Source organism: Saccostrea cucullata, unplaced genomic scaffold, assembly GCF_032062105.1.
Source record: "Saccostrea cucullata isolate Sc308-1 unplaced genomic scaffold, CSIRO_AGI_Scuc_v1 ctg9322, whole genome shotgun sequence".
Lineage (NCBI taxonomy): Eukaryota > Metazoa > Mollusca > Bivalvia > Ostreida > Ostreidae > Saccostrea > Saccostrea cuccullata.
This window is the reverse complement of record NW_026925122.1, coordinates 6,619-12,611: the sequence shown is the minus strand read 5'-3', so window position 1 is coordinate 12,611 and position 5,993 is coordinate 6,619. Positions and strand designations below refer to the sequence as shown.

The 5,993-nt window shown below is 32.5% G+C and overlaps 1 pseudogene; it reads left to right on the top strand.

Moving 5' to 3' along the window:
• The first annotated feature begins 694 nt into the window (after positions 1-694).
• Positions 695-2,790, top strand: LOC134268098 (protein SpAN-like; annotated as a pseudogene).
• Positions 2,791-5,993: the final 3,203 nt, after the last annotated feature.

Sequence of the window (5,993 nt, the reverse complement as noted above, 5' to 3'; positions counted from 1 at the left end):
TTTATACAGACATGAAATATAAACTACTAGTATATAAAATGGTTCTTTTTTTTACTAGTACTGGAATAAACCGTTGCATCTATTGCAGATAAAAATTACATAACCCGCTTAAATAATGTCCAAGAATTTCCTAGAAAATTCAACATTTTAAATGTATGATCACGAATGTTTATTTATTTCCTTGTTATGAAGCTCAGGCATATAAAGATGCACTGATTAACTAATAATAGACAGGAAGAGCAAAGCGATAGTTAGGGCTCAGTCGTCCTTCCGTCTGTCTGTCTGTCTGTCTGTCTGTCTGTCAACAATTTTTTTTTCAAAATGCTACCCTCCTACAGTTATTGTCTGATTTCAATAAAACCAAATAGAGACCATTATTCTACTAATTGCTGTTGCAAATTTTCAAGTCAAAATGTTAATTTTATCTTCCTTTGTTATACGTTCAAACCAGTATAGCTCTAGTCTTGACAAAGACCTCTTGTTTAAGATATAAATTAAATACATCTTGCAATAGAATGGCTGCATGGGTCACAATTCTGAAACCAGACGGGAAAAGAAATTCCGAACCATTATATCATTAAAAAGTCATTTTAACAACAATATCTTTAACTACGGTAGATCCTGATAAAATTTTAAAGATATATATCACTTATTATTCAGGAAAATAAGTTTTTCCTTGTGTAACTTCCGTTCCAGGACAATGAAATTAGACTATTTTTTCTTTACTGCAATCTATTTTGAAAAAATAACCAAAGAAGAAAGATGAACATATTAGTGATCTCATTGGCAACTGTCCTATGCTTTGGTAAAGGATAAAATTATGAGAAATAATTCTTTAATCTCAAATGGAATTTGTTATGTTATATTTTTGCATATTTTTTAGAATATGGATTGACATCAAATATTCTCTTGGAAAACATCAACACAAAGAAGGGGCAGTTTACCTCACCTGGATACCCCGCCAACTATCCGGACAATGCAAACTACACTTGGATAATATGGACTGGGCACACTGCAGCTAACGTAACATTTAAAATTCATGACATGAATATTAAATTCGCAACTCCTTGTGACGACTATCTCGAGGTAAAATTCACCTTTTATTAAATTTTAATCTTAAATTAATAACACAGTATTTGGCACAAACGAAGGATAAAAAAGCTGTAATAATTACGCTTAAATCTCTCCTTCTTTTCCTCTCTCTCTCTCTCTCTCTCTCTCTCTCTCTCTCTCTCTCTCTCTCTCTCTCTGTACAATATAGATATATTTATGTCTGTCTGCCTACCACTCATAATTAGAAATAGAACAACTCCTCCATAAAGATAAAACAGGTCATTTATTGAATATAAATGACAATAAACAAATAAAATACACACAATAGCCTGTTGCATGAAATACACAGTATGCTCAATCAAAAGCATGCAACTAGGCTAACAGTCCTCTACAAGATTGCATGAACATATTCTGCGCCTGCTAAATAAGTTATGTACAACATGTAAATGTATATGTTTAAGTAAAAAGTAAAAAATACTTGGACTAGTACATTAATGGGACTAGAGTACAATATATATATATATATATATATATATATATATATATATATATATATATATATATATATATATATATATATATATATATATATTTTTTTAAATTCCCATATACAATTGTTTTTTACTTTGTAGATTAAAGAAATGGATCAATGCTGTTTCACTGCATTTAAAAAATGTGGTGAATTAAAGGGGAGGGACCTTGTCGTAAAAGGGAATCAAATAAGAGTATCGTTTATATCTGACAGAATTTTGAATGCAAAAGGATTTAGTCTTTCTTGGACAGGTATGTATCTATTTAGATATTCCATGTGTGTACATGTAGCATCGACAAATTTGTCAGACAGTTAATTTTCACTTATTTTAGTCACTTTACCACCGACAACACCTAGGCCAAAAGTTACCAAGATAAGGACAACAATCCCTTCAAAGACGTCAGTTAGAATATATCCCACTAAGTTAGCAACAAATTTGACAACAACTTCTGCAACAAGGACTGCCTCGACAACAAAAAAACTGACAGCAAAGAAAACAATCACAACAGAGTGGAAAATCCCTTTAACAAGGGAATTGATGAGCGCTCCTACAACAAGAACCTTCTCAATGGCACTACAGATGACAACATCTCCAATGAAAGCGAAAACATATGGTATAACAACAATGAGACCAACACTGGCATCCAACCACTTCTCAGGAACATATATATTAAGAAGCTTAACATTGCCAGGTAAGAATGTTAGAAGATATAAAAATGCAATAAAAATGGCAAAACGTGTTAAAATGTATGTATGATACATGTATAAGTATGGGAAATGTTATGCATTATTTAAAATTTTGAGAAACACTTGCTGTGGTCTTCAAATTAACATTTCGATATATCGACGACTTCCGTCAATTAACCGTTACGACTTACGGCTGTCTATGATTAGCGGCGCAGCATTGTGGGGCTCCTTAAACTGAATGTTGAACAAAAGACAGCAGGATATAAATTGTTTTTAATATTTTGTTAGATTTTATTCAAATAAATGTACACAAAAACTCTTCTTTGGCTCTGTATTTATCACCTAAAATAAAAACAAACCAACCACCCTTTACAACATATGTTAATTTGAAAACCACCATCAAACAAACCCTCTAGTAAATACGAATAAACTTAATATCGGTAGGTCTTGAATAAAAACTGAACTAGTGATTTCTTCACTTAGTGAGTATAAATATAAAATGTCACGTTATAGCAAACAACTACAGGGACAAAAAGTTATGCTAAGTTCTCAATACAATGAGTCAAAAATTTTCACAAACATACATTCAAGTTTAAATGTAAGTTCACTTAATCATAAGCAAATTCAAACCAAAACAATTATGTAAAAAACCATAAACTTCAATCTAGTACAATACTTAGATTTCAATAAACACGACGCAATTGTCGTAATTTTAAAACGAAAGAAGATTTCATGACATCTCTTCGTACGACTTAACAAAAAGCATGACGTCAAATCCTCATGCTGAGAAGGCGCCACTGAGTTTTCGCAAAGTTTGTCCACAATACTTGCAAAAATGGACGAAATGCAACTTTCAGTAAGTAAAACTTGAATATTTGTTATAATTATCTTATAATCTGACTGTAAGTGGAGTTATCTTTGAGTTGTTTTGCAGCAATTTCTGGAAAACAATTAATGCAACTGCACAGTTCAAATTCAAATTTACGTTGATCAAACGTTTTCTGCAGGCTGGGATTACTCGCCCAAATGAGATATAATAGTCCGTTTGGGATATAATATCCCAATTTGGATGTAAATTTACATTGCAAAAAATGACAACTTTTATTTTGGCTATAAATATCATAAATCCGCATCTAGACACATATAAAGGAATAATTTTCGGTTGACAAGTTTTTCTATATGGCCAATGTTTAGGAAATTGAAAGAAAACTTGCTTACCAAAAGTTATTCTTTTGAAGCGTATTTATAATATTTATTACCTATATAAAAAATTCATTTTGTAAATTTATATCAAATTTGGGATATTATATCCTAAACGGACTATTAGAGAGGTTTAGCAAACCAACGTGTACGCGTACGTGTACGTGTAGTACTAGAAATCTGTGCATTACGTCATCACTTTTGCTAATGACAAATTTCTACACGTATCTTCTTACACAGGCTACGTGTAGATTGCCAAGTACACGTAAGTCAAAACTTGTAGCTTATAATCCTTCAACTGCTGTTTATTTTTCATAAAGTGTGCGTTTTTCTAAAACGAATATTTTATGCAAATACTGAAAAAGAACTGAACGTCAGTAATTGAAAAATATTAATTGATAGGGAGTTAAAATCACAACATCTAGATCTTCGAAACAGGCTTTGACCGATTAAAAATATAAGAAATCTGTACAATCTTTTTTCTCATAAGTACAAGCATATATTTATATAAAACGCTGATATACGTATTAAAATCATTTCTTTTTCGGATGATTTTTAAATGTAAACTACTTTTGCATTTAAAAACTTACAAGTACAAGTACAGGTTATACTTTGCTAAACAAGAAAAAAAATGTTAACGTGTACGTGTAATTCTAACATGTAGTTAACACGCACAAGTACACGTACAAGTGAGCTTGCTAAACCTCTCTATTATATCCCATTTTGGCGAGTGGTCACAACCTGTTGTGAATTACCAATACGTAAAAACTCAATCTTTTCATTACTGATCCGTATTTTATAGGATCCTAATACTCTGAAAAACTCTCAACGACATGAAATGTACAAAAAGAAAAAAAAGTCGTAGGTAAGGTCAACAATTTCATTTATGCATAAATTAATGTCAATAATTGTAAATAAATCAATATGTCAAATTCAGTATTTATTTCTGAAATCCTGTTGGTTTATTCTCACCAATGTACAGCTTTAACCTGTTGTGGTGAAATATGTCCCCCTTGTGTTTTGGAGATTTTTAAAGTTGACATGAATATCTATACCTACCTACATCAGCTTTTTGCATTTTCCCCGGGTTGCCTACGTTTTCACCTGAACTTTTGAGACCACCCCTGTGGTATCATACACTTTGTGTATAACCATAATACCGATAGCTCTTCCGCTTCAGATTTGTTCGGGCATCTTGGAAGAAAACCGCGTATTATCTTCTGTGACTAAATTTTTTAGTAGCCTGTGATTAACGATGTCTGATTCGTATAAAATATGTAAGAAGTGTAATAGAGAAATGACAGTTTTAGACGATTACGCAGAATGTTATATACATCGCTTCTGCAATGAAGCGTTTCCTTGTGTAGTTGGCATTACTTGGACAGAGTAAAAACGGACGTTGATGAATAAAATGACTGAACAAAAGAAATCTGAATCTGGCAAGAAATCGGCAACAGTGTCAAATCCAGCAACAGAAATTCTCTTTGTGGGGAATAACACTTGATCTGATTCACAAGCTTCCTCTGTGGGAAACGTAGCTGTATCAGAATCACAACCTCTATCGGATGAGAGATAAAATGGCGGCAATTTGGCGCAGGGGTTTTTCCCACCACAAATGAGTAGTTTACCCCCTTTCATGCTGGGAAATTTTGAAACTCAGTGGCAGCGGTATCAGGATATTTCATGTAAAATTTGATAGCCGCTAGAGCTAAAGAATTAGTACATGGCGCAAGTAAACAGACTGAAAAACCGTCTGCTACACGTTCACAGAATAGGTCTACGAGGTTCCATAGAATTCGACCTTCAGATGATCAACACTCAAGAAAGTCAGATGATGAGGATCTTGTAAGTAATAGTGGTGACAATTATCCAGTTGTGAACAATTCACAAATTGACGATATTGTTCAAGTCCATGATGAAGACAAACACTGAGTTGTGGAAGATAATAGGCAATAATTATTTTATGATATCTTAAGTATCACTTACTATATAGACAGTACAAATACTAAACAAAAACCCTTAAAAATATGTGTCAAAACTCGTCCGCACGGGGCAGCGTCCGATCAAAAAAAATAAGTTTTTATACGGTTGAAACGACGTAAGAGACTAAATATTTGTTAAAACTACTTAATTTATTGATATACATGTACATGTATATTTACTGTATCAATTTCAGATTAATATGTACGATTTTTCAACGATGTGTACAACTTCGAAGACACTACAAGAATTTTAAAACACATGTAATTTATTGAAAATGGAGATTTCTGACGTTGACGCGCAGCGTCGGACTGGGCTGTGCAGTTTGTGTACACAAACTGTTTATTCAAATGACGCTCGTAAATTTGAATTTTGTTTTGAATTTTAAAAATTAAATAAATTATAGTCAATACTCAAAGATTATTGCTAGCACTTGGAAGTGCGTAGCGCGTTAAAAAAGTAATGAAGTGTGTGTCCATGAACATATGTTAAGTCAAAATCCATATGCTTGACGTTATAATGAAATTAGCTTAACATCAGA